This window comes from Pan paniscus, chromosome 3, assembly GCF_029289425.2.
Source record: "Pan paniscus chromosome 3, NHGRI_mPanPan1-v2.0_pri, whole genome shotgun sequence".
In the NCBI taxonomy this organism is placed as follows: domain Eukaryota; kingdom Metazoa; phylum Chordata; class Mammalia; order Primates; family Hominidae; genus Pan; species Pan paniscus.
In genome coordinates this window covers 45,163,654-45,185,784 of record NC_073252.2, presented here as the reverse complement: position 1 = coordinate 45,185,784, position 22,131 = coordinate 45,163,654, and the positions used below count along the sequence as shown (strand labels likewise).

Sequence of the window (22,131 nt, the reverse complement as noted above, 5' to 3'; positions counted from 1 at the left end):
ACCAATTGATATTCCCACCAACAGTGTACAAGAGTCCCCCATTTTCCACATTCTGGCCAACACTTTCCACCTTCTGGCCAACATTCTCGCCACTCTAACAGGTGTGAGGGGATATCTTACTGTGGTTTTGATCAGCATTTCCCTGATGATTATTAATACTGAGCACCTTTTCATATACCTATTAGATATTTGCATGTCTTTTATGGAGAAACGTCTACTCAGGTGCTTTCTCACTTTTTAATCAGGTTATTTGAGTTTCACTATGAGTTGCATGAGTCCCTTATGTACTTAAATTATTACCTACACCAATATCATGAGGCTCTCCCTGTTTTTACCTAGTAGTTTTTGGTTTCAGGTATTATATTAAAGTCTTTATTCCATTTTGAGTTAGTTGTTGTATATGGTGTAAAATAAGGTCTAATTTTATTCTTCTGCATGAGGATATCCAGTTTTCCCAACACCATTTATTACAGAGACTATCTTTCACCATTCCATGTTCTCAGAACCCTTGTTGAAGATCAGCTGACTGTAAATGCATGGATTTATTTCTGGTGTCTCTATTCCATTTCATTGGTCTATATGTCCGTTTTCATGCCAGTACCATACTATTAAGATTACTGTAGCTTTGTAATATATTTTGATATCAGGAAATGACACTTTCCGTTTTTTTCTTGTTCAAGACTGCTATGACTATTTGGGTTCTTTTGTGGTTCCATATGAATTTTAAGATTTTTTTTCTATTTCTGTAAAGAATGCTATTGGAGGCCAGGGCGCAATGGCTGATGCCTGTAATCCCAGCATTTTGGGAGGACGAGGTGGACGGATCACCTGATGTCAGCAATTCAAGATGAACCTGGCTGACATGGTGAAATCCTGTCTCTACTAAAAATACAAAAAATTAGCTGAGCATGGTGGCACACACCAGTAGTCCCAGCTACTCAAGAGGCCGAGGCAGGGAATCACCTGAGCCTGCGAAGCGGAGTTGCAGTGAGCTGAGATGGCGCCACTGCACTCCAGCCTGGGTGAAAGAGCAAGACTCCAGCTCAAAAAAAAAAAAAAAAAAAAAAAAAGAAGAAGAATGCTACTGGAATTTTTGGTAAGGATTACGCTTAATCTACAGATCATTTTGGGTAGTATGAACATTGTAACAACATTAACTCTACCAATCCATGAACAAAAGAAATCTTTTTATTTATCAATGTCTTCTTTAATGTCCTTCATCAATGCTTTATTAAAGTGTACAAGTCTTTCACTTCTTTGATTAAGTTTATTTCTACGAATTGCATTCTTTCTGTTGCTATTGCTAATGGGATTGCTTCCTACCTTTAAGAGAGGCCCCCAAGATAACAACTCATTCAAAGTACGATAGTGAAATAGAACTTGAATGAGAATCCAGGCCTTCCAACTCCCAGTTAAGTGGCCTTCACCAGGCTTACTTATATTGAGGTATCAATTTTAAATTATAAAATACTTGGAAACTGTGACTCTAGTTAGCACGTTTATTTATTTGGCATCAGGTAACAATCAGAATGTGAAAATAATCTTTTTTGAGTTTTCTGAAATACATAAATCTTTTTTTTTTCTATTGAAACTGGTTCTCGCTCTAATACCCAGTCTGGAGTGCAGTGGTGCAATCACCGTGCTCACTGCATCCTCGAACTCCTGGGCTCAAGTGATTCTCCCTCCTCAGCCTCCCTAGTAGCTGGGATGACAGCATGCACCACCATGCCTGTCTAATTTTTGTATTTTTTGTAGAGACATGGTTTTGTCCTGTTGCCCAGACTGGTCTCAAACTCCTGAGCTGAAGCAATCTGCCTGCCTCAGCCTCGCAAAGTGCTGGGATTACAGGTATGAGCCACTGCACCTGGCCTCAACTTTCATTTTAATTTTAAAAATACACATGATCACATTATGACAAATACTATCTCACTATATATAACCAAGCTATTGCAATATGGTTATTTAATATTTTATCAGATACAAAAGGATACATACCAATCAAAAGTGACAAAGATTCTCTCCTTGACCAAACTCTAGTTAGGCTCTTCTGAATTCTCTTCTCAACTAGGCTTGGCTTTTAGCCTTCAGTGTTTGTCTCTACATTGTCCAATTAGAAACCTGCTAAGTAAGTTTAGCCAGAATTCCCATCCTAATATCTGACTGGGTGGCCAAATCTCCCGCCATCCTCCAGGTGATGGATGTCTGATCACCCTGGCCTGCCTTCGGCAAAAATCTTGTTAGGTCAGTTTAGCCAGAAGCCGTAATGTTTCCTCTCAGTAATTTTCTATCCACTGACTGCTCCCCCACCCCAGCCCTGCTACTTGGCTATAACATGACCACTTTTCCTCGTTCCTTTCCAAGTTGAGCCGAGTCTCTCCCTTTCACTGCAAACCCCACTGGAATGATCCCTACATCTATCATGATGGTCTTGAATAAAGTCTGACTTGTTGCTCTTTTACAAATGCCAGAGACCAGGCACAGTAGCTCACACCTGAAATTCCAACACTTTGGGAGGCCCAGGCAGGCAGATCCTTTAAGCTCAGGAGTTTGAGACCAGTTTGGGACACATGACAAAACCCCATCTCTACAAAAAATACAAAAATTGGCCAGGCACGGTGCTGCATGCCTGTATTCCCAGCTACTAGGGAGGCTGAGATGAGGGGATTGCTTGGGTCTGGGGACATAAAGGCTGCAGTGAGCCATGAGCATGCCACTGTACTCCAGCCTGGGTTACAGAGTGAGACCCTGTCTCAAAAACAAGTGCCAGAATGAATAATTTTTTAAACAGGAGCTCAGTGGGTTTACTGGTACTTCTCAATTACTCAGATAATCTCAATGATGGGGGAAAAAATCAGATTCCTCCTTTGCTCCTAATGTACCAAGTAACACTTCAGCATATCAGTTTTCTGAACCATGGTGGGGCAGGATAATAGGGTCTGGAGACAGGGCATCTAAGGCCAATTTGTGTTGACTTCGTAAAGATGAATCAAGGTTAAACACCAAGGTCTGGGGGCAAGAGATCTAAGGCCAACTCGTGCTGACTTCCCAAAGGTGGATCAAAAAGAAAACACCTGGGTCTGGAACTTCCAAAAGCTAAACCAAAAGGAAATGCCCCATCTCCCCAGGCCAGAGTAGCAAAGGATCAAAGGCTATCTCCCTAACCCTCCCCTTTCCACCACGTCCTAGATGGAAGGGGAAAGTGCCCTGGATGGGCTGTGGGCCAAGCTCAGGCCATCCCTTCATCTGCATAGGGCACCAATTCACTGCAGCCTTTAATTAGCCATGGATCAAATCCTTCATCCAGATAAGGGGTAGCTCATAGGGACCTCAAAAGGAACACTTAAAACCCAGAAAACTTTGTAACCAGGCCCTTGAGCCACTTGCTTGGGCCCACTCCCACCCTGTGGAGTGCTTTCTCGCTTTAATAAATCCCTGCTTTTGCTGCTTCATTCCTTCGTTACTTGTGCTTCATTGCGTGTGCATTTTGTCCAGTTCTTTGTGGAAAACGCCAAGGACCTGGACATCTCACACTTCAGGCCTGCTCTCTGGTAACCATGGCTTTGTCTACATTTAAATGTTTACATTTAAAACATAATTCAGACGAAGAGGTAACATGTCTAAAATATTCTTCAGCAGTGAAAGAGCAGAAAGAATAGGCACTTATCAAACCTTTATAAACATACCCGTATAATAAATCAGGTAACTTCAGGAGAAAGGCTCTAAACACCCTTGAATCTTGAGTTTCTTTCATTTATAAAATCTTTCCTCATGAACTTTTTATAAAACTTAAATAACATCATTTCTGTAACATGCCAAGCACACTAGTTACATTCAATAAATGTTATCTTTTCTTCCTTTACCTTGATCATGAAACATTTAATTTTTTATATGCATTTTTAGTTATTTAAACAAGCAAAGCAAAGGAAATACTATAAGCCCCCACAGTGCTATGTTTTAGAGACTTGCAAAATGACACAAAAAATTAAGGAATAATTTATTTCTCAGTTGGATGTAGAATAAGAGGTTTATAAAGCAATAAAGAAAAGATATGCAAAATAAGAACAAACCACAGAAGAATGTTTTCGCTTAATTTTAATGTTAGTAAGCGTTTTCAAAATATTTATAAAGATTATTGTGTATAAGAACTGGCTTTCTAATACAAACGCCATTTGGGTTCATGAGAAAAAATAACGTTAGGACTGCCAGCAGGGGCTTATTTAAATAGCAATGAGATAATTACTGCAAACCCAGATAGTATTTCTTAATCTAATTTCTTATGTTAATAAGAGAAAACCACTTTAAACTTGCTCACCCAAAATCATTTAAGCAGTTTTCCATTACTTAAATCATGATGGGTATAGATCAAGTAAATAGGCTAAATTTTAAAAATATATTTGTCAAGTAACTAGCTGCGTTTGAGTAGCTCTGCTGAAAACTTTAAATAACTTTCCTAACTCTTTAATTATATAAGCGAAGAAACAAAACACACTAGCTACATTCAATAAATGTAATGTAAGCTCATATGGCTAAGTGAAATCTTACAGTTTCATCAAAGAATTATAAGCAATTCCTGCCGGGCGCAGTGGCTCACGCCTGTAATCCCAGCACTTTGGGAGGTCAAGGTGGGCAGATCACAAGGTCAAGAGATCAAGACCATCCTGGCCAACATGGTGAAACCCTGTCTCTACTAAAAATACAAAAATTAGCCGGGGATGGTGGCATGCGCCTGTAGTCCCAGCTACTCAGGAGGCTGAGGCAGGAGAATGGCTTGAACCTGGGAGGAGGTGGAGCTTTAAGTGAGCCGAGATTGTGCCACTGCACTCCAGCCTGGGTGACAGAGCGAGACTCTGTCTCAAAAAAAAAAAAAGATTTATAAGCAATTCCTGAGGTTTTTCTTTTTCTTTCTTCTTCTTAATCTTCTTAATCTTTCTGGAAAATCCTTTACTTTGAAAAGCAAAGGCAAACCTCTTATACTTTTTAAGAATAAAGGCAAAACTCTGAGATGATCCCAACAAACTGGGTATATAAACCAGCAATCTAATATGTACAGCACAAAACGAACAAACAAAAACAAGTTCTACATATAGTCCTGAATTAGAATTTAAAATTTCTACCTTCTGAAGCATTAAGTTTTCTGTCTTTCAAGCAGAGTCATTATCATATTTTAGCCCAGACTATGAGATACTACAAGATTAGCCCAGTCTATGGACCCATCATACTATATATACCCTGAGCTACCCAATTTCTCAGATTTATTTAAACATTTTTTGGTGTGCTTAATTTTTTTCCTACAGGAAAACATATTCCAAAGCCAAAAGCCAAAAGCAACTCACCTCCATTTAAGAATACTTCACTTACATAAAATTTACAACAGCAACTGTTGAAATCTCCCTGCTGCCTTTCTGGAACCCTTCCTACAACAGCTCCCACTGCTATCTTGGGAGCGGAAATTGCAACCACTAATAGAAGCCCTAAAGGTAGATTTATCTTAATAGTTAAAAGGCAGTTAGGTTACTCAGTATGATTAATACAGTATAATTCAATTATGTTATGGAATACATAAACTTTTGAAGGCTGACCTGAGATCCCCAGCATTCTCCGAGTTTTTATACATATGTTAAAATTTTGTATAAAAGATTTGCAAAAGGATTCTTGTAACGCAATACTTCCGTAAAATGTGACTGCATAATACTGACAAGTTGTGCATTCTACATACGTTTGCTAACCTGTAGTTCAGGTCATTTAGCTTGGTAATCACTGACCAGTATCCTCAGTGGAAGGCACAGTACAGGGAGAGTGAGCTCAGGAATGAGATGCACTTCAGCTGATCTAAAACTTACACAAGATATATCCCAGATCTTGGCATCATTAGGAATTTATTTCTGACATCTCAAATTCCAAAATCTCACTCTGGTCTTTTAATCCATCTCCCTTTCTCACTCGCTGAATCTGTGGTCTTCACTAGAATCACTTATCCCTTGACTTCTCCCAATTGTTCAATAGAGGTGAGACCATATTTAATTCTCATCAGTATCTTCACGCCCCCTGCATTCCTGGCCTATACACCTTCTCAACATGTATTCATACCTCCAAGAACCCAGCCACATCATTTCTTCTCTTCTAATTTTGGGTTGCTGGGTACTACAGAGAAAACTCTATAATTCTGCAGACTGGTTATAATAAAAAGTTATTATTTTCTACTTCTTTCCATAAATAAAAACTAATAATTCCAAATAGATTAAAGATGTCCATGTAAAGAAACAATAAAATATTAGTAGCAAATATAAAACGAATACTTATACTTTAGAGTAAATCTTTAAGAGGGAAAAAAAGACAAACTTATGGCCAAAAATACCACAAAGTTAAAAGATAAGAAACAAATAGGCAAAAAATATTTGCAGCCCTTCTAACAAAGTATTAATAACTAGGATATCCATGGAACTCAGACTCAACTACCCTAGAGCATAGTAGATATGGAATACAAATAGACTACTCCCAGTAAAAAACACTACACAACACATATGAAGAGGTACTTAAAATCACTAATCCAAGAAATGCAAATAAAAACAAAGTACAATTTTTGATCATTACTTTGGTAAAACTAATAGGATTTCTCTTCATAGACAGCAAGAAGTACTAAGTAAAATGGAAATTACTATACATATAAGTCAACAAGAAGCTATCCTGGAGAAATATTCACACAGATCACAAAAATGTCATACAATGTGAATTACCGCATTATGTTATTATAATCATTTGCGATACTGAAAAAGTTGGAAACAGTCTAGTCCTTTAACAGATCAATAGGTAATTCATGGTACATCCATGTCATGGAATACTGTTAAAAGAACATGTACTAATATGAAAATAAAAGTTAAATAAAAAACAAAATAAGGGATTTAGCACCAAAATGTAAAGAGCTTTGAAATCATCTCCTGTTCTTACACAAGAAACCACTGGATCAACTTTAACTCAAGGACTTTTCTTGGACCTATCAAAGAACTGAGGTTGCAGGGCAAACAAACCCCAGAAATCCAGAGTCACAGGTGAAATCAGCCTACCTCGATAAGAAGTCTCTGCAGCCATGAACTGGTAGGAACACCTCAATGGTAAGTGGGACAAACTGGTGGTGGTTGAAAGTGGACTAGCATGAGAGGGAGAAATGCTGGGACCACAACTTTCCAGGGTTGCAATCACACTAGGTTTTCATGGTGAAGATCTGAGAAAGATCCCCTCCCTGGCTCAAGCAGAGAAGGGGAAGAGTGAGTAATCACTGTGAAATGCTCTCAGAGTATTCTCCATAACAAAGGCCTACACTACAGGATGAAAGATTTTATCAGAGCCTTATCTTTCCTGGGGGAAGGGCATTTCTTCCACTCCAGCCCCTTTGCCTTCTGGTCTCACTTGAGGTCCAGGAAGGGAAAAGGAAGAATAAAGGAAGCAAAGCCCAGGGGAAACACTTGGAAGGTCATAGCCCAGAGTCCAGGTCCACTAAAACACTGATATTTAGTAATAAGATTATAAAACATTTCCCCTTCCTCCATACTTTCACCATACCAACAGGGCTCTTAAAAAAAAAAAAAAAAAAAAAAAAAAAGGAAATGCTAGAAATCAAAAGCACTCTAACAGATATGAAGAATGCTTTGATAGGCTCAGCAGCAGATGGATACTGCTGAGGAAAGAGTCAGTGAGTTGAAGATAGGTCAACAGAAACTTCTAGAAAGAGAAGGGAGCAACAGCATATTTAAAGTAATAATGACAAAGAACTTTGAGAACTTTGCAAAATTAATGACAAACACCAAACCACAGATACAGGAAGCCCAGAGAACGCCAACATGATAAATACCTAAAAGACTACATGTAGGCATATTATATTCAAACTGCAGTGAATCAAACATAAAGAGAAAATCATGGAAGCATGATGAGGTAGGGGGATAACAGGAAGGGAAAACACAGTATCAATAAAGGAACAAGGATAAAAATTATACTGGGCTTCTCATCTAAAACATGCAAGCAAAAAGAGAAGGAGTGAAATAGTTTAAACATTAGGAGAAAAAGCCCACCAACCTAACATACCAAATTCCCACCCACCAAATTCCTAGGAATTCTATATCTAATAAAATTATCCTTCAAAAATGAAGAAAGAATAAAGACTTCCTCAGATAAGCAAAAACTGAGAGAACTTGTTGTGAGGAGATCTTCTCTGCAAGAAATGTTAAAAGTTCTTCAGAAAGAAGAAAAAATGATAGGGGTCAGTAAATTGTATCTATATTAATGAAAGAAAGAACACTGGGTAAGGAATAAATGAAGGTAATATAACATTTTTATCCTTTTTTTTTCTTTTTTCTTTTTTTGAGACAGGATTTCACTCTGTTACCAGGGCTGGAGTGCAGGTGCAATCCCGGCCCACTGCAGCCTCAAACTCCCGTGATCAAGTGATCCTCCCACCTCAGTCTCCTGAGTAGTTGGGACTACAGGAGCATACCACCACGGCCAGTTAATTTTTGTATTTTCTGTAGACAGGTATTTGCCATGTTTCCCAGGCTAGTCTCAAACTCCTGGCTCAAGTGATCTGCTCACCTCAGCCTCCCAAAGTGCGAGGATTACAGGCGTGAGCCATCATGCCTAGCTTTTAATTATTCCTAATTGATCTAAAAGATAACTGAATGTTTAAAAATAGCAGTAATGTGTTGGATGATTATAGCTTATGAATAAGTAAGATAAATGAGAGCAATATCACAAGGGAGAGGAGGGAGGAGCTGGTAATGCTATTGCAAGAAACCTGCAGTATACCTCAGTGATAAAAAGTGTCATATGAAGGCAGATCAAGATAAGCAAAAGGTGAATGTTGGCATCTAGGGGAACCATTAAGTTTAATATGCTGCCAGGCGCGGTGGCTCATGCCTGAAATCTCAGCAATTTGGGAGGCCGAGGTGGGCAGATCACGAGGTCAGGAGATCGAGACCATCCTGGCCAACATGGTGAAACCCCATCTATACTAAAAATATAAAAATTAGCCAGGCGTGGTGGCGGGCGCCTATGGTCCCAGCTACTTGGGAGACTGAAGCAGGAGAATCGCTTGAACCCTGGAGGCAGAGGTTGCAGTGAGCCGAGATTGCCCCACTGCACTCCAGCCTGGGCAACAGAGCTAGACTCTGTCTCAAAAAAAAAAAAGTTTAATATGCTAAGATAGGAGATTAAAAGAAATCATAGAAAATGCTGTTAAAACCTGAGAAGGCAAGAAAAGAAGGGAGGAAGAACAAAGAACAAATGCAACAAATAGAACACAGTTACAAACATGACAGATATTTATCCTACTAAATCAATAATCATTATAAATGTGAGTGGTCTAAATACACCAATTAAAGGACAGAGAATGTCAGAGGGGATTAAAAACTCAAATCCCATAGACAATATAGTATCTATATGAATGTAACTTTAAACATAAATAATCAGATAGGTTAAAGGTAAAGAGATGGAGAGAAATATACCATGCTAACTCTAATCAAAGGAAAGCTGGATTCTATCGACTTACCCTTGAAATAAAAAAGATTTTTTAAAAAAGCAGGATGCAGTAGCTAAATTAATTTTACAAGATGTAGTCTTTCGGATAAGAAAATAGTATCAGGGATAAAAAGAGGCATTATATACCGACAAAGGGATCATTTCTCCAAGAAGACATAACAATCCTTAACGTGTATAGGTCTAAAAGGAATATAAAAATATGGAGGGCAAAAACTGAACTGAAGGGAGAAAGAGACAAATTGATTATCAGAGTTTGAGACAGCACTCATACATTAATTGATAAATCAAGCATGCAGGAAATCAATACATATATAGTTTACCTGAACAGCACTGTCATTAAACTAGATCTACAGTTGACATTTATAGGATACTTGATCCAACAACAGCAGAATACACATTCTTCTCAAATTCACGTGAAACATTCACCAAGACAGACCACACTCTGTGCTATAAACACACCTTCACAAATTTAAAAGAACAGAAATCATACAAAGTATGCTCCCAGGTCAGAATGGAATTAAAAGAGAAATTTGGAAATTAAACAACACACTTCTAAATAAACACATAGTCCAAAGACTGGTCAAGAGAAACTGAAACACATTTTGAACTAAATGAAAATACAACGTATCAACATGCATAAAATGCAGCAAAAGCTGTTCTTTGAGGAAAAAATTTTCCTCACAGAACTAAATGTATACATTATAAAAGAAGAACGATCTAAGGATTAATAAACTACACTTCTACCTTAGGAAACTAGAAAAAGAAAAGTAGTTTGAGCTTAAAGAAAGCAGAAAAAAAGAAATAATCAAAATTAGGGCAGAAATTATTGAAACTGAAAAAAACAGAGAAAATCAATAAAACCAAATGCTTGCTCTTGGAAATGATCAGTAAACTTAGTGTAAATCTCACTAACATATGACTGGTGTCTTGTTCGTTTTTTTGTGTTGTTTTTTTTTTTTTGTTTTTGAGACAGGGTCTCAATCTGTAACCCATGCTGGAGTGCAGCGGCATGATCAGGGCTCAGTGTAGCCTCAACCTCCTGTACTTAGGTAATTCTCCTGTCTCAGCCTCCCTAGTACAAGGCTACAGGCATGCACAGCCACGCCTGGGTAATTTTTGTATTTTTTGTAGAGATGGAGTTTCGCCATGTTGCCCAGGATGTTCTCGCACTCCTGGACTCAAGCAATTCACCCGCCTCGGACTCACAAAATGCTGGGATTACAGGTGTGAGCCACCGCCCCAGGCCTGGTGTCCTGTTCTTACAGCTCCTAAGTTATCTTCTGATAAACCAAGCAGAGACCGGGCGAGGTGGCTCACACCTGTAATCCCAGCACTTTGTGAGGCTGAGGCGGGCGGATCACCTGAGGTCAGGAGTTTGAGACCAGCCTGGCCAACATGGTAAAACCCTGTCTCTACTAAAAATACAAAAATTAGCCAGGCGTGGTGGCACACACCTGTAATCCCAGCTACTGGGGAGGCTGAGGCGGGGGAATTGCTTGAGCCCAGGAGGTGGAGGTTGCAGTGAGCTGAGATTGTGCCAATGCACTCTAGCCTGGCTGACAGAGCGAGACTCTGTCTCAAAAAAAAAACAAACACAAAGCAGGTATCATACCACTTTTCTGATTTAAAACCTCTGTTGATTCCCTATTGTCTAAGAATAAATTAAAATACAATTTTCAGCATCATTTACCAGTAAGCCACCACCTCTTTCACTCTAAATTCTGCCACACTGAAAGTATCTCCCAGACTGTTGGGCCCTTTCAGTCCTCTATGTATTATGTATATTGTTTTCTCTGCTAATGATGCTCCCTCCTCTGCTTTTCCAAGTAGTCTAAAACTCAGCTCTAAGGTCACCTTCTCAGAGAAGTCTTCCCCAAATCTCCAGGCAACTTTGTTGTTCAGCTTTTGGCCTACCATGAAACTTTAGTTATACAGTCATGCGTTGCTTAACGACAGGGATACACTCGAGAAGTGCACTGTTAGGCGATTTTGTCTTTGTGCAAACATCAGAAATTGCACATACAAAAACCTAGATGGTTTAGCCTACTACAAACCTAGGCTATATGGTATAGCCTATTGCTCCCAGGTACAAACCTGTACAGCATGTTGCTGTACTGAATAGTATAGGCAACTGTAACACAATGGTATTTGTATATCTAAACACAGAAAATGGCCTGTAATCCCAGCACTTTGGGAGTCCGAGGCGGGCGGATCATGAGGTCAGGAATTTGAGACCAGCCTGGCCAACATGGTGAAACCCCGTCTCTACTAAAAATACAAAAATTAGCCAGGCATGGTGGCACGCGCCTGTAGTCCCAGCTACTCAGGGGGCTGAGGCAGGAGAATCGCTTGAACCCAGGAGGTGGAAGTTGCAGTTAGCCGAGATCACGCCACTGCACTCCAGCCTGGGGTACCGAGCAAGACTCAAACACACACACACACACATACACACACACACACACACACACACACACACACAGAACATAACAGTAAAAATACTGTAGAAAGATAAAAAATGGTACACCTGCATAGAGCACTTGTTATGAATGGAGCTTGCAAGACTGCAGTTACTCTGGGTGAGTCAGTGAGTGAGCAGTGAATGAACGTGAAGGCCTAGGACATCTGAATATATTGTAGACTTTATAAACACTGTACACTGAGGTTACACTAAATTTATAACAAAATATGTTTCTCCAATAATAAATTAACTTCAGCTTACTGAAACTCTTACTTTATGAACTTTCAAACTTTCAAATTTTTAAAAAAACTTTTGGACTCTTAGAATAACACGTAGCTTAAAACACAAACACACTGTACAGTGGTACAAAAATGTTTTTTCTTTATATCATTATTCTATAAGCATTTTTATATTTTAATTTTGTTCTAAGTTTTAAAACATTTTTGTTAAAAAAGACACAAACACACATATTAGCCAAGGCTTGCACAGGGCCAAGATTATCAATATCACTGTCTTCCTCCTCCATATCTTGTCTCACTGGAAGGTCTTCAGGGACGATAACCCATATGGAGCTGCTATCTCCTATGATAACAACGCCTTCTTCTGAGTACCTCCTGAAGGACCTGCCTGAAGCTGTCTTACAGTTAGTTTTCTTTTTATAAGTGGGAGTATCCTCTAAAATAAAGATTAAAAGTATAGTATAGTAACTACATAAACCAGTAACATGGTAATTTATTATCATGTATTACATGATTTATATGCATGTGTTATATACTATACATAATTGTATGTGCTATACTTTCATACAACTGGCAGCATAGAAGGCTTGTTTACAGCAGCATCACCATGAACACGTGAGTTGTGCTTTGTGCTATGGTATTACAACACTTATGACATCACTAGGTGACAAGAATTTCCCAGCTTCATTATAGTCTCTGGGAACACCATCGTATATGCAGTCTGTTGTTGACCAACATATCATTATGTACTGCATGCCTGTAGTCTGTTACAGAATATTCATCATTAAGAGAGACAGTATAACATATTAGTTACACAGGCTTTGCAATTAATTGTATTACTCACTAACTAACCTCAAGTCAGATACGTTCTGTGTGTAAGATTCCTTATCTGGAAAAAAAGAATAATTATCAGAACCTAACTCATGGTGTTATTTGTAGAAATTAGGTAATTTATTACATGGAAAGCACTTAGATTAGTATTTGGCACAGGTGCTCAGTAAGAGAGGGCTATTATTACTGTTATTCTACCGTAATGTACATTTACCAGTAAATGGTTAATTATTCCCATTAGCAATAATTTTCTCAATAAAGAGAACCAAATCTTATTTAAGTTTGTATCCTTAGTTCATAGTAAGTGGTTGGTGAATAATAAATGTTAAAAAAAAAAAACTTACATAGAGTTATATAACTGGTAAGTGACAGCACTAGATTTTCTGTTCAGATATTCTGAGTTCTGGGTGTGTATTTTACTGTTCCTCACAAAAACTTACATATTACAACATGAAAAAATGTTTAAGCTTACAATTTATGTATCCTAGTTCTCATCCTAAAGAAAGCTTTTGCAAGACATCTTACGTATCTCCTGATAAAAATTACATTAATCATTTGTTCTAAACTGAAAAGTTACCAACTTGCTTAAAGATAATTTCATGCTATTAAATTATCAATAGCTTGCATCAAACTATAAATTCCTTGAAAGAAGGCTATGCTCTCCAAATCCATTAACATATAGCTAAGTATCTGGTACATAGCAGAACTGAGGGAATATATGTATGATTGATTCTCATAACTTTAAGTACAAATTTTAAGGCTCTTTATTATCTAGCCCCTGCATAGGCCTGACGTTCTTCATGCCCTACTATTCTACTTTAACCACACCCGTCTACTGCAGGCCTCCTTGCTCTGCCTGCACGCACCCTGAGCCCTCTCCTGGGGGCTCTCCCCCTCTGGCTCTTCTACATCCAGATGATTATGAATCATCCTTTAAATCTGAGCTCAACTGTCCCTCCTCTAAGAAGCTTTCCAGCTTTCCTTTGTTGTTGTTTTTCTCATTCTGTTGCCCAGGCTGGAGTGCAGTTACGTGATCAGGGCTCATTGCAGCCTCCATCTCCTGGGCTCAAACCATCATCCCACCTCAGACTCCCAGCTAATTGTTTTTTTTTTTTTTATAGAGATGGGGTCTCACTATGTAGCCCAGGCTGGTCTCAAACTCCAGGCCTCAAGTGATCCTCCCACCTTGGCTTCCTAAAGAGTTGGAATTAAAGGTGTGAGCCACTGTGCCTGGCTGAAAGCATTCCTGAATCTCCCAGTCTGACAGATGCCTCGCCTTCTTGGTTCCCATAGCATCCTGTGTACATCTTTATCATTGCATTTATCACATCATGTAACTGTTGTTTTGACTGTCTTTTTCAACACCAGACAATGTAAGATTATGGAAGGCAAAGGTCATATCCTATTCAACTTTTTTTTCCTGAATACCTGACATGGTACCTGACAAATAAGAAATGGACAAAAAAATGATTCATAAATGAGTAAACGGTGCTGAATAAGAGTTTAGAAGATAAATGATTTAGAGGCAGCTCAAGGATTAGTTAAGGTGATTTAAAATAGACCAAAGGGGGCAAATTTTTTCTTTAAATTTCTTATCTGTTTATTTTAAAACAAGAAAACTTAGAAGACAACTTTGTTTTTTATGGTTTGTTTAAAATCAATTACATAACTAACAAAAATGACCATTTTTGTTAAGATTGTTGGGTACCCCATAATGTACTTTTTAAAACATGTTCAGTTAAAACTGATATAAATTCAGAAAATAAGAACTATTTAAGAGAAGGCAGGGGCAGAAGGAAAAAAATTACTAACAGAGAGTTAGGTTTGGGTGGTAAACAGATGATGACAAAAGGCAATAAGCCAGAATCCTCCGCTGGAAATTCAAGCATCAACAACATACTGAGGACAAGGAACATCCCAAAGAGGAAAACAGCTCACTAGTGTCATAAGAAATCATGACTGAATGAGGCTGGAATGTATGTTAAGACCTAAAAGTGATCAAAGGAAAATGACAAATGCCAAAAGATTGTGCGGAATTACACTGGTAAAACCTCACAAATGAAAAAAATATGAATAAAGCAATGATATCAACAAAAATAATAATGGTAAAATAGATGTTGGCTTCTTCACAGATTAATTATACTATTGATTAATTAGAATGAGGAGTTTTATTGTTATTTTACATTTTTCACAAAATATCAAAATTTATACATCCAAATGAATTTTGCTCTTCCAATTAGTTATGTTGGAAAGCTATGTATACATAATGATGTTGACATGGTTCGAAATGCTTTAAAAAATTCCTCTCTACAAATTGCTTTAAGAGCATTTTGTAAGCTACATCTTAAAATCAGTATCATCATACATCACGTGTTACCAAAAATGGAATTTCCCAGTGTACTCATGTGCTTTAGTTTCAAAACTTCCTTAAAATATCTTCTGCCTGTTACTAAATGTCAAATCCATTTAAAAGATTGAAAATTCACCACTAATAACCAAAAGGCTGCACTGCACACTCTGTGTTTGCATCCCCAACTGCAATAGCATTGCTGAAATTTAATTCCTTAAGTGTCTACTATATATAAGGAACTAAGGGAATGCCGACTTCAGTTTTTACTCTGCCAATAATGTGGCTATATTCATTTTTCTAAAATTTCAAACAGATCAGAATACAACCTTCCTTAAAAGTGACAAAAATGGCTGCAATGGACTAGAGACAAAACTTTTGCAAGGTATAAAAAGGCTGCTCAAAATCTGGTGGGTCCCTAATTTTGAAGCTGTATCTTCTGCCCTAGCCCTCCCCTCATCCCATGCTCATACCACATCACCTATCTGCTGTTCCCTGGACACACCATGCAATTTCAAACCCTTGATGGTCTTTGTTTGAAATAACAGATTTTTCTACTACATGGCTACCTATCATAGGTAGTTCATGACTGTACTTAATCTTAAAGCAATGTGAACACAGCTATATAGTAGTAACTTGATCACTGATTCAAAGAAATATTTATCAACTCACTCCCAACCCACTTGAATTTCTCTCTGTTCCAGCCACGACTAGCTCTACTTTCAGCAGCTTATATTCACTATGTTCTTGTCACCACAGCAATTGAAGACATCTGAAGACATTAATTTGAAAAGCAAATATTTAAAAATGTTTAGAAGAAAATGCTGGAAAGTACAACCTCAGGTTAAGGAAGAAATGTCTTAAAATGAAACAAAACAAAAATTATACATACACACACACACACACACACAAAATTGGCCTTATCAAAATTAACTTCTGTACATCAAAATAAAAAAAAAGTAAACACAAGCTAGAAATTGGGAGAGAAATATTTGCAACATCTATAATGAACAAAAAAGCATTACATTCAAAATATGCGAAGAATGTCTTCAAGTCAATGAGAGAAAGGCAAACAACCCAATAGAAACATGGACAAAAGACAAATAGGCATTTCACAGAAAAGGAAACATGAATGGCCACAAAAATATGAAAAACTACACAACCTTGTTAGTCATAAATGAAATGCAAATTAACATAACAACGAGTTAACGTCTGTGTGAGGCAGAATAATGGCCCCTAAAGACGTCTCTACTACATCCTAATCTCTAGAACCTGTATGTTACATTATGTGGCCAAAAGGACTTTGCAAATGTGATTAAGTAAAGGGCCTTGCAATGGGGAGATTATTCTGTATTGTTTGAGCAGGCTTGAAATAATCACAAAGAAGGAGTCAGGAGAGAGAAGGAGATGTGACCAGGAAGCAGAGGTTGGAGTGATACGGACATCAGCCAGGAATGAGGGTAGCCACTGGAAGATGAAAAAGGCAAGGAACAGATTCTCCCCTAGAGTGTCCAGAAAGAATGCAGCTCTATGAACACCTTGATTTTAGCCCTGCAAGACCAGTTTTGGACTTCTGACCTCCAAAATTATAAGATACTAAGTTTGTAATGTTTCAAGTGAGTAAGAACATGGTGATTTGTTACAAGAGCAATAGGACATCAATATGCTATTGTATATCAAAAATCAAATGTGACAATACCAAATTAGTAAAGATGTGAACAAATGGGTTATAAATGTTAGTAACAGTGTTTATGGATTGGCATTATCTGGTTGGAATTATCTAGTAAAACTGACCATATACAGATCATACGAATCAGCAATTCCAGTTAGGTATATGCCCTAAAGAAACTCACATATATGTAGAAGGAGACGTATAAAGTAATATCCATAAGCAACATTGATTAAATTGTAAAAACCTGAAAATAATAAAAGTGTTTGTCAATAAGGGAACCATACATATATATATATGTTTTTTTGGAGACAGAGTCTTGCTCTGTTACCCAGGCTGGAGTGCAGTGACAGGATCTCGGCTCACTGCAACCTCTGCCTCCTGGGTTCAAGCAACTCTCATGCCTCAGCCTCTCGAGTGGCTGGGATTACAGGCATGCACCACCATGCCCAGCTAATTTATTTATTTATTTTTTAGTAGAGAGGGGGTTTCGCCATGTTGACCAGGCTGGTCTTGAACTCCTGACCTTAAGTGATCCGCCCTCCTCGGCCTCCCAGATTGCTGGGATTACAGGTACGACCCACTGTGCCCAACCTGATGGTAAGTCTTACTGAGCTTCTTCAATTGTTTGTCACATATACACTCAATTGATGTTTTTCAATATAGCCTTATTCAAGATTTCTATTTAATAGCCTTGTTCAAGATTTGTAATTTTTTACCATACATACGCATCAATTGCTAAATATTACATCACATACTTTTATTTTAATCCTTCTATTTCAATCTGTGTATTGTTCTCTTCATTCACAGACTGCATGGGAACATGAGACTCATTTGTGGTTATTTGATAGCAAATAACGTATCTCCCTGTGAATTATTTTCTTAAATCTAAAGAATAAGAAAAAAAACTACCCTTGCTTCACCTATCAAATATACCATAAAGATAAACAAATAAAGCAATACAGTTATTTCTGAAAGTACTTTGCAAGAAAGACGGCCATATCTTGGGCAAATACTCTTCCTTTCACCAAATCTTTTTCTCTTTTCCTCAGCCTGTCAAATTACATTGCTTTTATTTTGAGGGCTGAATTCAAATGTCTTTGTTTTCCAGGAAACAACCTAATTGGCCTCTAACTAGAATATGATCGTTACAATCATTAAAAAAAAAAAAAAAGATTGTTAAGCCAGGTGCAGTGGCTCACGCCTGTAAGCCCAACACTTTGGGAGGGCGAGGCAAGCTGATGGCTTGAGCTCAGGAGTTCGAGACCAGCCCGGGAAACGTAACAAGACCCCGCCTCTACTCAAAATACAAAAGAATAGCCAGGCATGGTGTTGTAAATCTGAGGTCCCAGGTTGAGGTAAGAGGATCGCTTGATCCCAAGGGGTGCGTGAAGGATGAAGTGAGCTGAGATTGCGCCACTGTACTCCAGCCTGGGTGAGAGAACGAGACCCTGTCTCCAAAAAAAAAAAGATTATTAAGATCTATTATTAAGATCTACTTTTCTGTTTCTGTTTTAAAGTATGTACATTCGTATGGTCGTATTTATACTCAATTATAAGGACATGAGAAACATTATCTCATGCAATCTTCAAAACATTGTTAGTAAGTAGTATGAATGGGACTTGAAGTCATGCCTTTTGACAGCTCTTTGCTCTCTGTAAGAATGCCTGTTATGTCTGTGCTATCATCTCATATCCGCTCATCCCAAATTCACATATAATCCTCATCACCTAGAAAAACAAGCACTGAGTATCCACATCAAGGCTCTCAGTCAACAGCCAATATTCTAGTTTGGTCCCATTTGAGGCTATTTCTCGCCCTACCACAGGTATAATAAAAGCATGTTAGGATTTATGGAGAGTATCTCCAATAAGTGCACAGCTCCACCACGACTCCTTGAAGATGAATCTGGCGTGACGTCAGTAATCTGTTTCTTTATATTCAACTTTTAGTGGCTGGCACAGTACCTGACACACTGAAGATGCTTAATGAATGGATGGATAAATGGATGGATAGAATGAAGCAGAGACTCTTCCTGCTGACACACCTAACTTATCTTTTCCACAAATTCCTCTATTCAAATTATTTTAAATTATATGTATATTATGTATATATAATCTGCTCTTTATGTACTTTTTAGGGATATATAAATGAAAAAGATTAGGAAACTTATGAAATTCCTAAACACACTTTAAAATAAAAGGTGATACTAATATGACTATCAGGGACATAACAATTACTTGTCAGGGGATTTATACCCTTTGTTAATCGGAGTATTATTGTTTCACTTACATTTTTTTTTTTTTGAGACACAGTGTCATTCTGTCACCCAGGATGGTATGCATGGCATGATCAGAGCTCACTGAAGCCTCGACCTCCTAGGCTCAAGTGATCCTCTCACCTCAGCCTCCTGAGTAGCTGGGACTACAGGTATGCACATGTGGCTCATTTTTTCAGTTTTTGTAGAGTTGGGGTCTCACTACGTTGCCCAGGTTGGTGTCAAACTCTGGGCTAGAGCAATCCTCCCACCTTGGCCTCACAAAGTGCTGGGATTATAGGCATGAGCCACTGTGCCTGGCCTCCCTTATAATTTTTGCATTAAATAGTCTACAAATGAAATATAAAAGTGTATTTATATTCTCATGGCTGGGGGAATACATTCTCACTAAAGGAGTTGAAGAGTGGAGGGGTAGACGAAAAGGAGAGCAAAAAAACTATGTGTATCTGTCCTTCCACCATATCAAAATGTAAGAATGATTACTATCATTAGACATGTCCTAATTACATCATTTCTCTGTTGATCACATGTAGCCTATTTTAAAAAAATGCCTTTGGGGAAGAATCAGAAGAGAAATGTTATTCTTATCAGTTAGCTTTTTAATATATTAGGTAAATCTATCTGAAACAGTGACAATATTTGAAATATGTGGCTTCTCTAATTTCTGGGGAAATAAGTAACTGAAGTGAATAATTCTCCAAGTGCAAATCAGTTTACCATATTTTTCTTGGTAAGTCTCATCATCTTCTTAGAAGGAAAGCAATGTCATAAACTACTACCTTGAATAAACTGGCACAGAACCCCTCTGGCAGTGAGGAACTATTTCCTAGGCTTATTTATTTTTATAACATTCCATAATAAGACCTAATTCATATTATTTGAAGAGCAATCTAAAAGAGTAATGCCTTTTATATCATTACTGAAGGATTAAGCATACCTAGCTGTTATTTTCATTCTACTTGTCTCCTTTTACATTTTACAATTAACACCTCAACTAGAGCTGGGGAAAAGGGAAAGACTGTACAACTGAAATCTTCTAGTTGAAATATTTGCTAGGAGGTTTAGCATTTGGAGGTTAAAATTAAGTTTCTCATCTACTTATTGTATTTCCAATATCTAGGCTTTTGAATTCAGTGGCTTAAACACAAAATACAAACTACATGAAATAAATGTTTCCATATAAAGACCTAACTACCCCTAAAAAGCAGACATAACGTTCTATTTAATGATCAAAATAAAATATATATGTATGTTTGTGGTGTCTCAAAATTACATGCTAAAAATTACAATTTGAATTGAGAATATTTTTCAGGTAGGGAACAAAGAATGCAAAGACTTGGGACTCAAAAAGCTATAGATTACTTTTTAGTTTTTCTTTCTTTGTGAAATTACACAAAACAAAGTCATTCTATGGTCAAAACTGAGTCACTCCAAGACATTTAGTTGATTTTGGTTTATGCATATATTTATGTTCCTAGTAGAACATACATTAAGTCATTCAAAAATATTGAGAGCTATACCAGTGTTGATTACTTAAAATATTTGGACTTGTTTTTTAAAGCAACCTATTTCTAATGTGAAACTTATTATTGATCTAGGTTTTTTTTTTTAATATTCACTTGCTTTTAATTTTTGACTAATTTAAAAATGTTCATACCATTTAATATACACTTAGAGTATATATACACTTGTACTCTCAGACTTCAGAGAAAAGAATAACTCATTTAATTTCAAATCCAGATGTCTCCTGAAAAGCAAAATCTAACACTTAAATAACATGGGAAAAAAGAGACCCTGAAGAAATTACATTTAATTACAATTAACGAAATTGATCAAGAATTAACAATACATATATCTCAAGGATCATAATGGTTACTAGTTAAAAGTGTTAAACATAATTTAAATGTACTTAGGAAACATAACAGGTAACAATGATCATGAAACTTGAAAATTAAATTATATAATTTTTAGACTTTGAAAATAATCTCCTACCAAACCATGGTAATAAAATCAGTGGCAGAATGGTATAAGAACAAACTCACCAAGGTAGAGGTGAGAAATCTCAGAGGCAGACCCATATATCTAATCAGAACCAAACGTGATAATTGTCACAGAAAACGGTATATAACAATCATGTAAATGGTACTGAGAAACTAACTCACTAATTTTAGAATACAATTAAACTAGACTCCTCTCTAAAGTCACATATGGAGGTGCGTTCAAAATGGATTAAAGATCCAAGTATGAAAGGTAAACTATACAGCTAATAGAAGAACATACATATTCTTTGTTGTTGTTGTTGTCTGAGGTGAAGTCTCACTCTGTCACCCAGGCTGGAATGCAATTGCATGATCTCAGCTCACTGCACCCTCCGCCTCCTGGGTTCAAGCAATTCTCCTGTTTCAGCCTCCTGAGTAGCTGGGATTACAGGCGTGCACCACCATGCCTGGCTAATTTTTTTTTGTATTTTTGTAGAGATGGGGGTTCCACCATGTTGGCCAGGCTGGTCTTGAACTCCTGACCTCAAGTGATTCACCCGCCTTGGCCTCCCTAAGTGCTGGGATTACAGGAGTGAGCCACCACGTCTGGCAAATATATACATACATACATATATATGTGTGTGTGTGTGTGTGTGTAAAATGAATCACGTAAGAACTCTAACAGGATAAATTCAAAATCACTTACCATATATAAAAATAAAATGATGAATGTAATTACTTCAAAATTAAATATTTTGGCTTAGAAAGGAACACTGTAAGCCAACAAAAAAAGAGAGAACACAA

General features: G+C 37.5%; 1 protein-coding gene across 8 annotated transcripts in view; it reads right to left on the bottom strand.

Moving 5' to 3' along the window:
• Nucleotides 1-22,131, bottom strand: part of WDFY3 (WD repeat and FYVE domain containing 3) — a 296,015-nt gene that overhangs the window by 193,042 nt on the left and 80,842 nt on the right. The gene's annotated exons all lie outside the window — the stretch shown is intronic.